General features: G+C 49.9%; 1 long non-coding RNA gene across 1 annotated transcript; it reads right to left on the bottom strand.

Annotated features, from left to right (window-relative positions):
* Window positions 1–622: 622 nt before the first annotated feature.
* Window positions 623–16,316, bottom strand: LOC145527846 (uncharacterized). The gene is made up of 5 exons (XR_014069934.1): window positions 16,198–16,316; window positions 3,165–3,296; window positions 2,494–2,832; window positions 2,279–2,411; window positions 623–910 (listed from the first exon to the last, which is right to left on the bottom strand). It is a non-coding gene; the product is annotated as an uncharacterized LOC145527846 (long non-coding RNA).
* Between the last annotated feature and the right edge of the window lie 2,040 nt (window positions 16,317–18,356).

The following is an 18,356-nucleotide window of genomic DNA, read 5'->3' as shown; positions in this document are numbered from 1 at the left end:
GATGTGAATGTGCCTTTTTCTCTAAGCTTTCTCTTCTGCCCTAAGGCAGACAATCGACCCTTCCAGGTCAGGGCAGGGCCAAAGGCACCTGGGTCCCTAAATCACTCGTGAAGGAAAGCTGCCCACCTGTTGACCAACAACACAGGCTCTGAACTGGTAGGTGAGAAATGAACCTCTGTTGAGTTATGCCACTAAGATGCTGGGGTCTATTTGTTACAACAGCTGGTGTTGCCATTGGGAGGTTGTGAGGCCTGGGAAGGACTCAGAACCACCCCTTCTGCCAGCACAGTCCTCTCTGAGTCATGGCATTTTGCTGAGCTGCAAGGTTTCCCTTATTTGATAAGGGAAGTACAGTAAAACATTAATGGTAAAATCTACATGATGGATATTTGAGTGCCTACTGTAAATGTCCTTCGACTTTGCTGTAGGTTTGAAACATTTCATAATAGAATGATTGAAAAAATATCTATTCCTATGTTTTCAAAATCTTTCTAGGAACCTTAGGGTTTTAGAAAGTGGTCCTGAGGGACCACTAGTAAGTGGTGGAGGTGGGCAGAGGGAGCTGATAAAGATAGAGCTCTGGGGCCACCAATTTCAACAAGAGAACATTCAATTTCATCTCTTTTTCCTCTTGGAGCTCAGTGTGTGATTTAATTTGGAAAAAAACCAAAAAAAACAAAACCCACAACACTCTTCACTGTTCCAATGATAAAAGGTTTGAAAGCCGCTGAGTTTAGTCCTCCCATGTTGCAGATGGAAGAAGTGAGGCCCAGAGAAGGGGAGGCACTGGCTCCAGGTCACACAGCAAGCCAGTGGCTGAGCAGCAATTCAAACCCAGGTCTGATCCACAGGGAAGAGTTTTGACCATGGCTTTCTTGAGGGTCTCTGGGGGTCTCCACCCTGGGGGCTGCTGGGAGGCAAAGAGGGAGGGTTGGGTATTAGGCAGGTGTCTTCACACCCTGCAGCCTTCAGCCAGAGTCCGCTGCTTTGCCATCATATATTGGTTTTCAAGGTATTTGACCGAATGGTTCTGTGGGTGGGGAGAGCCTGCTGGGAGGTGATGGGGGAAACCCTGGGGAGGACTTCAGTGGGACCAAGCATTTCCCGGAGTGGGACCCTCCCCCCTCCATCCCAGTGCTACCCTCTTCCCTCTAGCTGTGGTGAGAAGATGGATGGGGGGAACCAGGGCTGGGACAGACCACTCAGGAATGATGGATTTGGTCCCCAGTCAGAAGCCTTTAGGGTCATCTGGTGTCATGAGCAGAGGTGAGGGGTCACCCAGCCAGGGCAGGTGGGTCAGCAAGGGGTAGGGACAAGGAGTCGGCAGAGAGGTCCAAGGGCTGGTGTGTACCCCAAGCCTGGAACTCCTCTAGTACTAGCTCATTCACTTATTCATTCCTTGACCCCAGGATGCCAGGTCCTGGGCTGGGCACTGGAGGTTCCAGGATAAATGGGCATCGTTGCTGGAGGTGAGGGCAAGTGGAAAAGAGAGAACACTGCCATTCACCCCAGCCCTCACAGACGACCAGCCATGACCTTGGGAAGGTCTGAGCTTCCGTTTCCCCAACCAGAATATAAGGATAGTTGATAACCTGTGTGACACTTTTGGCACAGAGCTTGGTGGGAAGAAATGGTGGCTCTCTTCCCTAGGCTTTCAATTAAAAGAGAAGGGCTTCCTCACCCCATCTGGGCTGTTTCTGGGAAGACAGGGGCATGGGTTTGAATCTTGATCCCACCTACTAGCTATGTGACTGTGGGCTAATCACTTCCCCTTTCTGAGCCTTGGTCTTAAAATAAGCATAATGATAATTAGTAACAGCTTTCCCTAATGGTTATGAGGTTTCCCTGAGGTTTCAATGAGTTAATATATGAAGGCATTTAGACCAGTGCCTGGTCCACAGCTAACACTTGGTGAGTGCTAACCTTTGCTGTTAGTGCTCTGATGGATTCTGAGTCTATCAAGACAGTGATAGTGTAATTGGTGAATACTGACCTAGTGCTAGCGGAGGGCCTGTAGATGTTCTAAACCCAGTCTGTGCATGTGTGCCAACTCTGGCCTCCCCAGAGGAAATGCCTGGAGTACAGGCTTGGATTAGTTTTGCTACCCCATTCAGGTTCAATGAAAACCATGCTGAGATTGATTAGCAATGCCTGCCACGGGCATGGGAGGGGAGAGTTGTAGGAGGCATGCCATCTATTAACCATTCCCGATGCTGGCTGAAGCCCTCCCCTTGCACAGATGGGAAAATGAAGGCTCACAGAAGGAAACAAGACGTACTCAGGGTCACACAGGCAGCCACAGTCAGGGCTCTTGCTCCTGCCTTCCTGATGCCTCGCTGAGCCCTGGTCTATGTCATTTCATCCCGTGGAGAAAAGTCATTATTTCTCCATTACGTTTCCCAGCCTGTTTTCTGGAAGGGAGTTAATTGATTTAAACTTTTCCAGGATGATTCTCCCTCCTCCTCTGCTCCCCTGGGCCCCCAATTCTATTACCGCTCTGCCTCTCGGAAATGAGTAGGTGGCATCTGCTAGGACAGACATAGGAGTCTCTAGGAGGGGGCTGTCTGAGCAGGTGTGGAGAGTGCAGACTGTGCCTGGGGCTGGCTCTTCTGGAGACCTCCACATTTCATGACAGCAATGTCCCAAGACTCAGATGTATCGTGTCTCTTATCCGCACAGGGGCTGGGCTTCCCTGGTTGCTCAGACAGTAAAGCATCCACCTCCCATGCAGGAGACCCAGGCTCGATCCCTGGGTTGGGAAGATCCCCCAGGAGGAGGAAATGGCAACCCACTTCAGCATTCTTGCTTGGAGAATTCCATGGACAGAGGAGCCTGGCGGGTTACAGTTCATGGGGTCACAAAGAGTTGAACACGACTGAGTGACTAACACACACACAGACACACAGACACACACACACACACATCCTCACAGGGGCTACCGTTTGTGCTATGTGCCAGGTGCAGCACCCAGAGCATCCACTGGCTCTTCAGGTCCACCCAACATACAGAAGGGGAAATCGAGGCAAAGGGCTGGTCCCAGAGCTGAGATTCCAACTCAAGACCACCTGGCCCTGAATTCTTTATTCTTTTCTGTTAATGTCACTCCTTCCTGGCTCTGTGACATCCAGTCACCCCAAATACCCTCTCAGATTCTCCCTCCAGACCTTTGAATTTGGCTGACGGGTGATCACTGATACTTATTTGACGGATGAGGAAACTGAGGCCAAGACTGGAGAGAGTGGATTGACCCTGAGTCCCACAGCAAGGAAGGCGACGGCTCTGTTCTTTGTCTCCTCCTATGGGGAAGAAGCAGGACGAGAGAGGCTCAGAGTGGGCCTGGCCACGGCAGTTCTCTTGGCCGATTCATCTTCCAAGCTGAAATATTTATTTACGCACCCCATTTAATCAGGATATGCCATAATTAGCGGCAGATTTGTGCCTCCTGCCTGTGGTGTTATTTATTTCAGGTTCTGGGCGGTCACTTCCCTGGGCTGTGTGCTCACTGGGCTTGGATTTCAATCAGACGGGGCCCAGCAGAGCTGTCCCCAGGGACCTCACAGCAGCGATGCCCCCCTCAGAATGATAAATGAGCCCACAGACAGCAGAAATGCTGCCCAGCTGCTCTGGGGGGCCAGTGTGTGTGGGGTGGCGAAGGGGGTGTTCTCACCAATCCCAGGATCCAGTCACCGAGGAACTCCCCTTCCCCCCGTGCCAGACAACAGCCTGGCATTTCCTAGCCCCAAAAAGAAGCATACATGGGAGATGGCACCGTGCGGGTCTGCTGTAGTCCTGCTTCTAGGACTCTAAGGCAGAAGGAACTTGGAAGGGCTATCTGCCCTTCTTGCTGTCTTGGGAAAGGTTTTTAATCTCAGCAACTCTCAGCCTTGACTATGGGTAGTAACACACATTTCTGCTCACAGCCCGCTTGGCTGGGAAGTTCCTTCTGCTGTCTATAACTTTACTTTTTTATTTTTTAATATTTATTTCTTTGGCTGCACCAGGTCTTAGTTGTGGCATGCGAGCTCTAGTTCCCTGACCAGGGATCGAACCCATACACCCTGCATTCGGAGTGTGGAGTCTCAGCCACTGGACCACCGGGGGAAGTCCCCTTTGCTGTCTAACTCGAGACAAAGTAAAAAACATTTGCAACTCTGTCCCTTAGATGATCCCACAAAAGACACCCTCTGTCACTGTCTAGACGGAGGCGGAAGACATGGGAAGCATGGGGAGTGTGGGCAGGTTCAATCCTTGGGTCAGGAAGATCCCCTGGAGAAGATAATGACAACCTACTCCAGTATTCCTGCCTGGAGAATTCCATGGACAGAGGAGCCTGGCGGGCTACAGTCCATGGGCTCACAAAGACAGACACAACTGAGCAACGAACGCTTTCACTTTTCACTGCTATTATTTGGTGGTTAATCCTCACATGAACCTGGGAAGTCAGATCCCCAGATGAGGAAACGGCGGCCATTCCTTGCCCACAAGAGGAGCCTCATCACTATCATTTTCTAGACGAGAGAACTGAGGCTTGGGATGCCAGAGAAGCCTCCAGGGCTGCCCCCCACATGGTGAGGGCTCTGTGGGTGGTGCTCCTAACTCCAAACCTTCCTCTGGAAAGTGGGGTTCAGGTACTGACCTCACCGGGCGCTTCAGGAATTGAGTGATGGCATCTGTGGGAGGTGTCCAGCGTGGGCCTGGCAGAGGGAGGGGCCCGGTCTGGTGTTTGAAGCCCGTCCTCTGGCCACAGAGGAGCTGGGTCCCGGGGTCAGCTCAGAGGCACTCGAGACCACTGTTTCACGAGTCATGAAATGATCACAGTGAAGCAGGCACTGCTCCTGGGGGTCTCCTGCCAACTAGGCTAGATGCCTGCAGGGGGTTCCCGTTGTCCCTGGCCTAGTTGGGACAGGGTTTGTAGCTGAGCCTCCCCTAGGGACTGCAGCTTCCAGGCCAGCTGCCCTAACAAGGTCAGTGAGAGACATGGCTCTAACAGGTGTGTGGGTGGCGCTTCACCTGAGTCTTATTTTGCAGATAAGGAAACTGAGATTCAGCAGGGAGAGGGGGCTTGCTGAGGGTGTAGACTGTAAACCCTGGAGGTTCTGGGAGGGCACCCTGTAAACAGCTCCCTGGCCTACCAAGCCGGTCCAGAGCCAAAGTGTCTTCTGTGTGACCTTCATCGAGTTACTCAACCTCTCTGAGCCTCTCTTGTCTCGGGTGCTGTGATGGGCATATCTAACTGGGGCTAAGAGTGAGGGGCATGGTGGACATGAGGATTACATGGTGCTCGACACACCTGCCCCTCCAAGGATTCTGATCTTGAAATAAAAGAGCATGGTTGGAGGGCCCCTTTTGTGTCTACACTCTGTGGCTTCTCACCTTTCCCAGGCTGTCCCCTCTGCATGAAAGGTCCTTCCTGACCCCCTTTCCCAGGCTGACGTCTACTCATATTTGCATCCCAGCTCAACTGTCCACCTCCACCCAAGATCTCTCACTGACCCTCCTCCACATATAGGTTCCACTTCTGTGCTCCCAGCCCCATCCTGGTCACTTTGGACTGTATCTGCCTCCTCAGCTAGGCAGGGCAGGGCCCCTGAGATTAGCTGGTGTGTGCTGTAGCCCTGGTGTCCAGCCTGGGCCCTGGCACATGGCAGGGGCCAGTTCATGTCTGTTCAATGACTGAGTCATTCACTGAGTGATGGAACCCGTGAGTGAAATTCACTGGCATGCTGCTATGGCCTGAATGCTTCTTTCCTCCCCAAATTCATATTAGTTGAAAACTAAATGTCAACATTAGTTGAAAACTAATGCCCAAGATGATGGTGTTTAGAGGTGGGGCCTTTGGGAGGTGATTAGGTCATGAAGGTGGAGCCCTCATGTATGGGATTAGTGCCCTTATTTATTTTTAAAACTGTTTATTTATTTATTTGGCTGTGCCAGGCCCTAGTTGCAGCATACAGGATCTTTGATCTTGTGGCATATGGAATCTTTAGTTGCGGCACACAAACTCTTAGTTTTGGCATGTGGGATTTAGTTCCCTAAGCAGGGATCAAACCCTGGCTCCCTGCAATGGGAGTGCAGAGTCTTAGCCACTGGACCACCAGGGAAGTCCTGAGATTAGTGCCCTTATAAAAGAGGCCTCAGGAGATCCCTTGCCCTTTCAGCCACTTGAGGACACAGTGAGATCTGCAACCAGGAAGAGGACCCTCACCTGACCTTGTGGGCACCCTGATCTCAGACCTCCAGCTTCCAGAACTGTGAGAAATAAATTTCTGTTGTTATCAGCCACTTGGCCTCTAGTATCTTGTTACAGCAGCCCAAACAGACTAAGACACATGCCCGCCTCCCTTGGCTCCCCAACCTTCCTCTCAGAGAATCCGGAAGCTGGCAGCTTGGGTGGCAGCAGCTGAATTTGAATCCCATGTAATAGGAGCTGCACAGATGTAAAACCAGGTTCTCGGTTCTGGGAGCTCATTTGCTTTGTCCGGACGAGCAGCTGGTTGGGTGGATGCTGCTGGGGTGGAACCAGCTCTGGGCTGCCCACCTTCGGTGCCTCCAGGAGCAATAGAAAAGGCTGACCTGGAACCAGCCAGGCCTGGGTTCCAGTCTCGGCACAATCTAGGTGGGTGACCACAGGCAATGCCTCTAGCCCCCTGGGCCATGGTCTTCACATCCATGAAATGGACTTGCTGCCATCCTGAAGCTGCCATGAGCACTTAGGGGAGGCCCTTTGATGGGCCACAGTGTGTACTGCATCCTCCTCGTCCAAGGTCCAAGGGGGCGCCCAGGGCCCAGCACCCAGTGTGCTGGGTTTTAGGGACCCTCATCATCTGCCAATCCTGTCCCTCCTTCCTTCTGGAAATTTCCACCATGAGAAGGGCCAAAAGCAACTACTGAGCCCTCACACCAAAGCTAGAGAGGAGCCCTCAAGCCTTGCCACAGTGAAGATCCTGGATGCTGCAACTAATACCTGATGTAGCAAAAATAAATGAATGTACATATTTAAAAGTCTTAAAATAATAACAATAATTACTATTAATCTGCCCTAATATTAATAATAATCACCCAGAGAGTTTTTACCAAAGTCTTTTGAGCTTTGACCACATGCCATGACCACAGAGGACTCCTAATGACTCTTTTAGAACATGCTCAAAATGTATCCCCATTCGATAGATGAGGAAACTGAGGCTCAGAGAGGTGAGGTGATTTCTAGAAACTTCCCAACTTGGAAGCAGCAGTGCTGTGATTTGAAGCCCAGTAATGCCAATGCCTTGGCCAAGGGCCTTGCTCAGGGATAACATCAGGAAATATTTGTTGACTGACTGAAAGAATTGATGAGAGAAGAAACGATTTAATGAATGAAAGGCCCAGTCTAGGATGCCTATGGCGGGGTGCGGGGAGAGGGCTGGAGAGGAGGATGCCAAGTCCAGCCCAGCCCTCCAGGCCTACCTCCTGACCTCCCACTGGGCCTTCAGTCTTTGGTCTCATGGGGGATGGGGGTCATCCGGTGGGGCAGATCAGGGGTGGGGGGTGCTGGACTCCCCCAGCCTCTGTCCTGCCCCCGAAAGCTCACACTCTTTGTGACTTCTTGTTTAACTTTACAAGCCCTTTGGTTTTTATGAGGGTTATTTATAAAGGTTTTGTGCTTTGATCCACAGCATAAAAAAGCAAACTCCTGTGTCTGAAATGTCACCAAGGATTAGGGGAGCCTTTGAAGTTCCCCTCCCTGCAGGCAGCACCCGCCCAGCTTCCCTGGCAAAGGGCCTCCAGGCCTGGGAGCCCTGGCCATGTCCTGGGGGCCCTCCTTCGCAGTGGAGGAGACCCCCATCCAGATGACTGACAGGGGGCCCCCCTCCCCTTGGAGCACTCCATCCCCGCCGGGCCCTCTTCCCAGTTCCAGGCAGGACCCGGCCTCCCTGGTCTCCAGATGTTGGCAACATCTGTCTCTCCTGTATACGGACAGCTAGAGGCAGCTATCTCACTACTAGCCCAGCAGTAGAGTTTTAAGAAATGGATTATTATTACTGGCTTGTCAGGAGGGAGGGAGGCAGGGAAGGGAACTAGGCAGGTAGGGGAGAAAGAAGAGGTCCTAGCGATGCAGGTGACTGTTCCTTTCCTCCTAGCCCTGGGGTCTAACCTTCCCCCCTGCCTGGTAGGGAGGGATCCCCTCCTGGGCTCCTTCCCTTTTATCAGCCAGCTGACAGCTAGAAGGGTTTAGGCTTAGCTCACGGGGGTGGTGGGGACAGGGACCTGGGCAGACAGTCCAGAGAAGCAGTGACTTTTCTCCTCCCCACCTGCTCCCCCAGTGAAGAAAGGCCAGAAGGATGAAGAGGATGGCCTTGCCTGGCTCCTCTCAGACATTCACAGTGGCCTGACTGCTTCTAGGCAGGTTCTCTCTCTCCCTCTCTGGATCTTGCGGGACCTCCAAGCAACTCAGTAGCCAATAGGAGGTGAGGAGGTGAAATCCCAGTTTGCCCGGCCTCTGAGCTGTGTGATCTTGAGCAAGCCTTGCCCTCTCTGGGCAGCTCTTCCCCTGTTTCTGAAACAGGAAACCTCGTACCTCACAAGGCTGTGTGGGGATTGAAGGAGGTCGTTCCCAGGAGCCCGTGGGATGCTTGGCGGCCCTGGAAGGAGCCAGTGGTCCCTTCTGCCTCCTTCTCCAGACTCAGCTTCCTTTCTCAAGGCTCAGAGGAGGCAAAGCTAGGGCCCTGGGGGAAAGGGGCCTTGGCCAAGGCCCCCCGGCCTGGCCCTCTTCCCAACTTTTTCCCAGATGAAAGGCTTGGCCTCAGCTGGTGGAGGAGACAGCCACCGTGACCATCCACAGCGCCAGAGTTCATGGCCACCTCCTTTACCTGCACCTTTTAAGGTCCCAAGGGATGTGGCTTTTTGGAAGATGGCATCACCGACTCAATGGACATGAGTTTGAGCAAACTCTGGGAGACAGTGAAGGACAGGGAAGCCCAGCGTGCTGCAGTGCATGGGGTCGCAGAGTCAGACAGGACTTAGCGACTTAATAACGACAATAAAGTGGCAGGAGGGGTATGCAGGGCAGGGGGCTGGGATGTGAGGGTGAAGGGGTGGGGCCAGGACAGTGGGGAAAAGGGCGGGTGGAGGCGGAGCCCTGTGAACTGTGATGGGCACAGCTATGCCAGGGAGTGATGTGGTGAGCAAATAAGTAGATCTGGTCCACTCATACCATGGAGTACTACTCAGCAATAGAAAGGAATGAACTCTTGGTACAAGCAACAACATATGTGAATCTCAAAACAAAACAAAATTTATACAGTTGCACCTGCTCTGCCATCTGTCTGTAAAGCTGCTTCTTTGCCGCCTCCCTGCTCCCCTCTTTCTGGCTAAACTCCCCCCATCCTTCAGAGCCAAACTCAGAAGACTGCAGCGCCGTGTGATTTCATGTGTGTGAAACTTTAGAAGAGGCCAAACTAGAGTGGCAGAGGGCAGATTGGTGGTGGCTGGGGGCCAACGTGTGGGGGGAGGGGATTGACCACAAAGGGGTTCGGAGGGAGACGGGGGCGGGGTGGTGGTGATGAAGATGGTCTATAGCTGAATCGGGTGTCATTTATCTGATTGCATGTATTTTTTTTTTAAACAAATTGCATGCATTTCAAATCAGAGTATTGACACCACAGAAATTGGCAAGTGGTACAAATCAAGGTTTAACTTATTGTGCTGTTGCTTACCGAAACTGAAAGTAATGGAGAAAGTGTTGATAATACAGATCAAACTCAAAAGTATGTTGTGTCTATAGCCCTTAAATGTGACTAGCACACAGAATTGAGGAAATCTTCTTCCAGTATGCAAAAAGCCATCATGCAATTCACATCACTGACGAATGAGTGAAGTTCTGACGTACACCTCCATTGTTCCACGCTCGGTTTACCCATTACCACTTAAATGAAAATATCAACCAGCATTCATGCCTGAACTACCTTTGTTTGTCAAGTCCAACCGTAGGCTGGCTATGGGTACCAGAGCTTGGCAAATTTCAGTGAAAGCATTTTAGGAGAATTAACTGGCTCTATGGAATTTACAAGAAAGACTATTGCATGTTTCACTATTATTTTTGAGTGCTGCACATCAGTATCAATACAATATATATCATAAAGGTTATAATTATTCACAAAGGCACATATAACACATACACTCCCCCTCCCACCACCCCAGAGGGCTGGGACTAAGCCAGTGATTGGGCAGGTTGGATGCAGTGGAAGGGACAGGGTTCCTGAGGGGCTGAAGTTGGAGATGAGGCCCAGTTCAGATAGCCCAGGAGCCTGAACGTCAGGCTCAGAGAGCGAGATGACCTGTTCTAAATAGCACAGCCAGGAAGTGGCAGAGCTGAGTCAATCAGAGGGTTGTGGTGGGGCCTGCCCTTCTGTCCTGACTTCTCTGCTCCCCTCTCCTCCTCGAGGCTCCCGCTCACAGATCTTAGGGGCAAACCTGGGGTCATTCAGGTCTGGGAAGTTAACCCAGCCCAGCCCCTGAGTCCCACGAGCAGAGGCATTTGTTGTCTCTGAGTGCCAGTTAGGGGAGCTCCGCCCCGATTAATCACTGTGGCATGGCAGATTTGGGAGAATTAATCAGACCAAAGGTAGTGGCAGGAAAGGGGCAGAGGAGAAGGTCGGAGAGAGAGGGGAGCCTGGGTGTTGAGCCCCGAGGACCGGGTGATCAGTCCTTACAAGTGGCCATCAGATTGCCTGGGGTGGAGCCCCCGTTGCTCCTGTCAAATGCTGTTGATTGGGGAGGGGAGTGGACATTCTTGCCCACCCTTTCCTAAGAAGACACTTGTTATTATTGTTATTGTTTAGTCGCTAAGTTGTGTTCGACTCTTTGCGACTCCGTGGACTGTAGCCCATCAGGCTCCTCTGTCCATGGGATTTCCCAGGCAGGAATACTGGAGTGGGTTGCTATTTCCTTCTCCAGGGAACTTTCTGACCCAGGGATCGAACCCGTGTCTCTTGCATTGGCAGGTGTATTCTTTACCACTGAGCCACCAGGGAAGCCCAGAAAGACAGTACCAGCTTTTAGATCAAGGTGGCTCAGGAAACGATCACAGATGGGGTCCTTCCCCACAAGCCTGGATTTCGGAGGTTAGAGGGGGGTGGGAGGCGGGTCTAGGCAGGATGGGAAGGGGTGCTCTAGGACAGCTGAGCAGGGTAGATGGTCCCATTCCCCTTCCTTGTGGCCTATTTGCCTGGAAAAAAGTTAGGAATTGTTTCTCACCCTGAGGTTGGCTGGCTCTTCCGGGCAGGGGGACCCCGTGGGACCCCCCGCTCCAGGGTCATCTTAGAAGCTGGGTGATGTTTCCCAGCTCTGGTGGATGCACTTGCCTTTTAAAATCTATTTCTGCTGGTATTACGGGGAGCCCATCTGGGGGCTTTGTTGAAATTAGAGAAAAGTATCCCTTTCTGGGCAGACCCACGAGGAAAAAGCACCATTCTGGGTGCGCTCATCACCAAAAACAAAGGCTGCACTTTTCTCCAGGCTATTGAAGGCTCTTGGTACAGCCCCAGCTATCGGAACTCTGACTGAATTTCGGATGCATTTCACCCCCAACCCCAATCCCTGGGTGAGGTGCTACCTGAAAAACTGTATCCATCCGGCAGCCCTGTTCCCATCTTCAGACCCCCGGGGCCTGCCTCACTTCCCCAGTCACACCATGGAAAGAGCATGGGCTCCAGAATCAATGAGCACTGGATCCGAATCCCACCACCTCTAGCTCTGTGTGTGTCCTCCCCTCCCCTCTCCGGGTCTCAGTTTCCTCATCTCTAAAATGGGGGTGATGGGAATTCCCTGTGGCTCCAGTGGTTAGGACTCTGAGAATTCACTGCCAAGGGCAGGGGTTCAATGACTGGTCGGGAAACTAAGATTCCAACAGCTTTGAGGTGGGGCCAAAAATAATATAAAATAAAACAGGGATGATAGCAGCTCTTCCAACCCAGGGTTCAGGGATGACAGAAGAAAATGACGCATGCAGCTATGTGTGGCCCCTCCTACGTGCTCAATACACGTTGGGGCCTTGATTCCCTGGCACCAGCCCAGGTCCCCGACTGCTCCCTCCTAAGAACCAGCCCTCCCTTCTTCCTTCCCCAGGAGGGGAAGAAGCCAGCTGGGGTCCAATGACTAGTGAGGCTGGCAGATGACCTGAGGACTGGGTCTGAGATCTGGAGCTGGGGAGGCACATGCCAGGAAACACGATCCAGCTCTCAGAGCAGTGGTCCTTGGTTTTTAGGGGTCATGAGCCACTTTGGGCCTTTGACAGAAACTATGGCCTCTCTTCTCCGTGCAGGCTTAGCTGCTCAGTCGTGTCCGACTCTTTGTGACCCTGTGGACTGTAGCCCACCAGGCTCCTCTGTTCACGGGATCCTCCAGGCAAGAATACTGGAATGGGTGGTCATTCCCTTCTCCAGGGGATCTTCCTGACCCAGGGATTGAACCCAAATCTCTTAGGTCTCCCACATTGCAGGAGGATTCTTTACCACCTGAGCTAGCAGAGAAGCCCTTGGTGGCGCTGGCAGTAAACAATCTGCCTGCCAGTGCAGGAGACTCCGGTTCAATCCTTGGTCTGGGAGAATTCCACATGCCATGGGGCAACTAAGCCCATCTGCCACAACTTCTAAGCCTGCGCTCTGGAGCCCACAGGCTGCAACTACTGAAACCCACAGGCCTAGAGCCCATGCTCCACACCAAGAGAAGCCACAGCAATGAGAAGCCAGCACACTGCAGCTAGAAAGTATCCTCAAGTTGCTGCAACTAGAAAAAGTCTGTGCTCAGCAACCAAGACTCAGCACAACCAAAAATAAATTAAAAAGAAGAAGCTAAGAGACTTGTTCAAGATCACACAGCTAGTGACAGAGCCAGGACTCAAGTCTTTGTTGTCTGATTTCAAAGCTGTTCTAGATGAGGCTGAGACCTCTTATCGGAGGGCACGCGTCGTGGTTGCACTTTTGCGGGGAGGAGGACGTCAAAGGCCTGATTTTTCTAGCCTGATCCTGAGCGCTAGGTAATGTCAACTGCTCTATGCCCTTCTCCTCCCACCCTCCTGTTGCTCCCATGGATGCCAGAGTCCTATTTGCTGCTGCTGCCACAAAACATTCAGCCTCCATCCCCCAGGTTATCCAGGGTGTGTCCCTGGATCAAGTCAGATCAAATTAACCTTTTCCTGGGAGGACCATCCACCTGGGGCCACCAAGCGATGGAGCTCTTGGTGGTCACTAAGGGTTTATGTGAGAAAAAATCACATGTGGAGTGTCTCTGTGCAAAACCACTGCCAAGAAGCTGATCCATAATGTTGTCCATGGTTGTTCTGATCATAATGTTGTCCATGGTTGTTCTATGCATATGCATTTTAGAATGGCCCAGGGGACACATCCCTCTCATGATTCAGACCTAAGAGAAGCCTCTCTCTCTGGGAGATCTCAGAGTTTCACTTCTCTTAACCTTGACTTTTGGCAGACAACGAGAACTAGGAAGACAAACTTGTTTGCCTTTTTGCCATGGCTGCTAGGAAGCTCAAGACCAGGCTTAGATTTTGATTGCTATTATTTACCTTACCTTGGTTTTCTGATATACTCTGTCTCCTCACATACTACCAAAGAAAAAAGTACATTCTCAAAAAAAAAAAAAAAGGAGCTTTTTAAACAATAAGGGAATATGTTGACCTAATAATGGTCTCACAAGACTGTGCAAAACTGAGAGAGGGTAGTCAGAGAATGGAGCCTTTTTTGGGTATCTCCCTTGCACCCCCATCCAATAGCATAGGCCTCCCCCACCAGCTCATTCCCTCTGATATTAGAGCCTGGCTACCTCTCTGCTCCCAACTCTCTTCGTACTTGGCTGTTGTATTTTATTTTTAGTTTTAATGGTATTACTGTAACTAGGCAAGGTTTTTTAAACGTGTCAACTATCTTACATAATTTTTTGGAAGTAACAGTTAGCTGTATAAACACTGTCCATGGAATTCTCCAGGCAAGAATATTGGAGTGGGTAGCCATTCCTTTCTCCAGGGGATCTTCCCGACCCAGGGATTGAACCCAGGTCACCCGCATTGCAGGCAGATTTTTTACCATCTGAGCCCAAGGGAAGCCCTATACAAAACACTATCTGTTTTTAAATGCACACATACACATACCCACAAATGCACGCAGACACACACACACACACGTCTGGTCTGAATGCCTCTCTACTTTTTGCTTCCTGCGACTCTGGTTGCCTATGCTCTGCCCTCCCTCACCTGGAGCACTCTGGAGCCTGGTGCTGATAAAAAGATTTCTGCAGTGTTGCTTCTCTCTTCCTCAGGTCCCCAAAGATCTCTCTCATTTTCCCACTGGCCTGGTGGGGCCCAGGGAAGGGAGACAGAGAGGACTATGGGCCTGGAAGCTCAGAGCCATCATGGAAAATTCAAGGGTTAGAGACACTTAGATCTTAGCTCCAATTCCAGCTCCATCCTTTTTTCCTGTTAGAGGACTTTGTCCAAGTTTCTGGACTTCTCTGATCTTCAGTTTCTTTCTTTGAATAATGAGGAGAAATACTCGCACAGAATGTTATAAGGATGAAAGAGCATGTAAAATGCCTGGCACACAGTCAGGGCATAATAAATGAGCACTACTTTTGCTGCCTTCTGTCAGTCATGAGCGATTATCTCAAGCCTTAAGTCTGGAAGTTTGTGGGTGACTCAGAGATGAGTATTTTTGATCCTAACAAAGGGAACTACTGAAAGTGGAAATCAACATTCACCAGTTCGTTTACTTCCTAGCCTGTCCATCCATCCACCCATCCATCCATCCATCCATGTACCAACTAAAACAGCTATTCATTTATCCATCCACCCAACTACCAACCTGCCTATCATCCATCCATCTTCCAACCACAAGTCCTTCTGTCTGTTCATCTATCCATGTATCCATCTCAGCCACCCATCCACCCATGTGTCCATTCTTTCATCATTCATCCTTTCATCTATCCCATTTTCCTTATCACCTTCTCAGAGCTAATTTATAGAGGTTAAAAAGAAGAATAAAGCATAATTTTTGCTCTTAACAACTTCTAGCCTCCAGGGGAATATAAGATATATAATTTAGATTATTTTCTCACATGTATTTTACCCACCCCACCCTAGAGTATCAGGGAAAGAAATGTGGGAAGTGTCACCTATTATATCCCCACTGGGTGGTTCACTCATCACACTATGAGCACATTCAAATACCTGACAAGTACTCTAGTCAAGATCTCTTTTCAGTCACTATTACCCCAAATGACTTGCCTCTGGAACCTATTTTAAGAGGATTGCCAGTTAAAATCCCATGGAATGAGATTGTCTCAGAATAGATTTGGGGAAATGCTGATAAACCAAAGAAGAAAGAACCAAGTGTCATTGTAAAAGCACTGAGTAGTATTGGATTATAACCGAAAGAATAAAATGAATATCCATGAGTCCGTACTGACACAAATAAATGGCTGAATCAAGAAACAAAAGAGAGAATATACCTGTCTCCTGTGCAGAAGAATGCCAAATAATTTTTCTAGGTACTGTGTCATCAAGAAGGGGCAGCATGGGACTTCCTCAGTGGTCCAGTGGTTGGGAATCCGCCTGCCAACGCTGGGAACACAGGTTCAATCCCTGGTCCGAGAAGATTCCACTAAGCCTGTGCACCAAAACTACTGACATCCAGGTGCTCTAGAGCCTCCCAAGCCCCTACTACTGAGGCCACGTGCTGCAACTACTTAAGCCCATGTGCCTAGAAGCCACCGCAATAAGCCCAAGCACCGTAATGAAGAGTAGCTTCTGCTCACTGCAACTAGGGAAAGCCCACACAGCAAGGAAGACTCAGCGCAGCCCAAAATAAATAAATAAATAGTAACTGAATGTCAATTATACAAAAAAAAAATGTGGAGCCTAACCCCATAAGCCTTAAGCAGGGGTTACACACAATGCCTTCCTTCTAAAGAGGACAATCTGGAAAGGAAGGAAGAAATAACTTGACAGTAAAGAAGCCTGGCAAGTGCTACCCCAGCCATGTGATCAAGGTTAAGATCAAGAGTGATATGTCAAATTCAGAGTATGTAAACCTGATGGGATGTGATGAGAATGGCATCTGTGGTCTTCCTCCCCCCAAACACATAACCTCAGTCTAATTATGAGAAAAATATATCAGACAAATCCCAAGTGAAGTACATTCTACAAAATACCTGACCAGTATTCCTCAAAATTCTCAAGGTTGTCACCAAAACCAAGGAAAGTCTGGGAAACTATTGCAGCCAAGAGGAGCCCAAGGAGGAAGTGGTCATTAAATAGAATGTGGTCTCTTGGGTGGGATCCTGGTACAGTAGGTTAAAAAACAAAAGAAATCTGAATAAAGGATAAACTTTGCTTCATAATGTCGTTCAGTCACTGAGTTCTGTCCGACTCTTTGTGACCTCATGGACTGCAGCATGCCAGGCTTCTCTGTCCTTCACCATCTCCGGGAGTTTGCCCAAACCTGTGTTCACCGAGTCAGTGATGCCATCCAACCATCTCATCCACTGTTGTCCCCTTCTCCTCCTGCCCTCAATCTTTAATGTGTCAATATTGGCTCATTAATTGTGACAAATGGACTATACAAATGTAGGATGTTAATAATAGGGGAAGCTGGGTGCCGGGCATATGCGAACTCTCTTCTCTATGTCATTTTTCTGTAAATCTAAAATGGTTCCAAGACCAATAATTATTATTATTGTTGGTCGCACTGCAAGGCATGTGAGATCTTAGTTCCCTGACTGGGAATCAAACTGGTGCCCCTGCAGTGGAAGCATGGAGTCTTAACCACTGGTCCACCAGCTAAGTCCCCTAAAAATTACTTTAAAAATAAATAGATAAATGAGTAAATGAGGCTTCAAACAAGCAATGTACAAGGTTTGGGGAAACAGACTCAGAGGATATTGGCACCAAGCCTCGGAGAACTGGTAGGATACGTATGGGGGTGGGAGGTCTTTCCTTCTATCCTTAACCTCAATCCTTTGGGTCTAAGAGCAGGGCTAAGCAGCCTGGGAAGAGATAGAGACTTCACTGTCAGATCTCTGGCTTCCACCCCAGCTATCGCCCCGGCTTGCTCTCTGTCTGCCAGGGTCTCTGGGCTAAGTAATCACTAATTCCTCCCTGATGAAGCACCTGTATCTGTAAGCAAATGAGCTGGCAGGTGGCGCCCTGGATAAAATATGACCTGCTCAGCAGGGGATTTGCTTACCAGTCGAAAGGCAGCCCATCCTGCCGCCTGCAGCCCGGAGGCCTCCCGGATAAAGCATGAATTGCTGGTGCCCACGGGGAGGGCAGGAAGCACCCAGAAGAGTGAAGGACCCTCTGCTTAGTCCCCAGCCCGCAGGCTTATGGATATTTTCTCAGTTGTTTGCAGAAAAGAACCAGGACTGGGAATCAGGAGACAAGGGGAGTTCATTCTAGGCCTTACCACCAGACTTGCTGAGGGGCCTTAAGCAAACCACTTTCCTTCTCTGGGCCTTGGTTCTCAGCTCTCTCAAATATAAATTGTTCTTTTCTTCCTATTGGTCTGCTACAAAGACCATAGGAAAAACTGTATGGAAAGACAATATTTGTTATCATCTTGATTATTACTGTGTTGTTACTATGTTGCTCGCACGGAAGGCCTAGTGAGCAAAGTCGGGGGCGGGAGGGGCGTGCTGGTAACTTTCTGGTGGGCTGCTAGCTTAAGGGAAGTACTTTCAAGGCGGTAGTATCAATACCTATTGGTAGAAAACTGATCAAAGACTTTTCCGAGGAGGCAACATGATATTAAAAAGCACAGGGGGGACTTCCTTGGCAGTCCAGTGGCTAAGATTTTGCCTTCCAATGCAGGAAAGTGCAAGCTCGATCCCTAGTCACATGCCTCCTGTCCAAGAAAAACAAAACAAAACATAAAACAGAAACAATATTGTAACAAATTTAAAAAAGGCTTTAAAAATGGTCCACATCAAAAAAAATCTTAAAAAAAAGCACAGGTACTGGAGACGTCAGAACTTGGTTCAAATACTACAACGGCCACACTCATTAGCTGAAGGTACTTGGGCAAGTGACGTTCCCCCTCCGAGCCTCGGTGACCTCATTTATAAGGCAGAGCAAAGGATATAGTCTTTGGGGTTGTGGTTATGAGATTTAAACGAGATTACACTCCAGAGTATCTGGCTCATAAGTCGCTGCCTGACAAAGTTTAGTTCTTGGAGGCTGAACCAGGTTTATGAATGAGATTTCCTGACTTTCTACTTGGCTCTCTGCTGGGGTCTCAGAAAGCTTTGCAGGGGAAGATCCCTCAGGCCTCTGTGAGCTGAATCACCGCCCCCCGGCCCCATCCTCCACCAGG

This window comes from Giraffa tippelskirchi, chromosome 11 (genome assembly GCF_054371585.1).
Source record: "Giraffa tippelskirchi isolate mGirTip1 chromosome 11, T2T-mGirTip1v1.2.pri, whole genome shotgun sequence".
NCBI classification, from domain to species: Eukaryota; Metazoa; Chordata; class Mammalia; order Artiodactyla; family Giraffidae; genus Giraffa; species Giraffa tippelskirchi.
The sequence above is the reverse complement of the archived record's forward strand: the minus strand, read 5'-3'. Positions and strand labels throughout refer to the sequence as shown.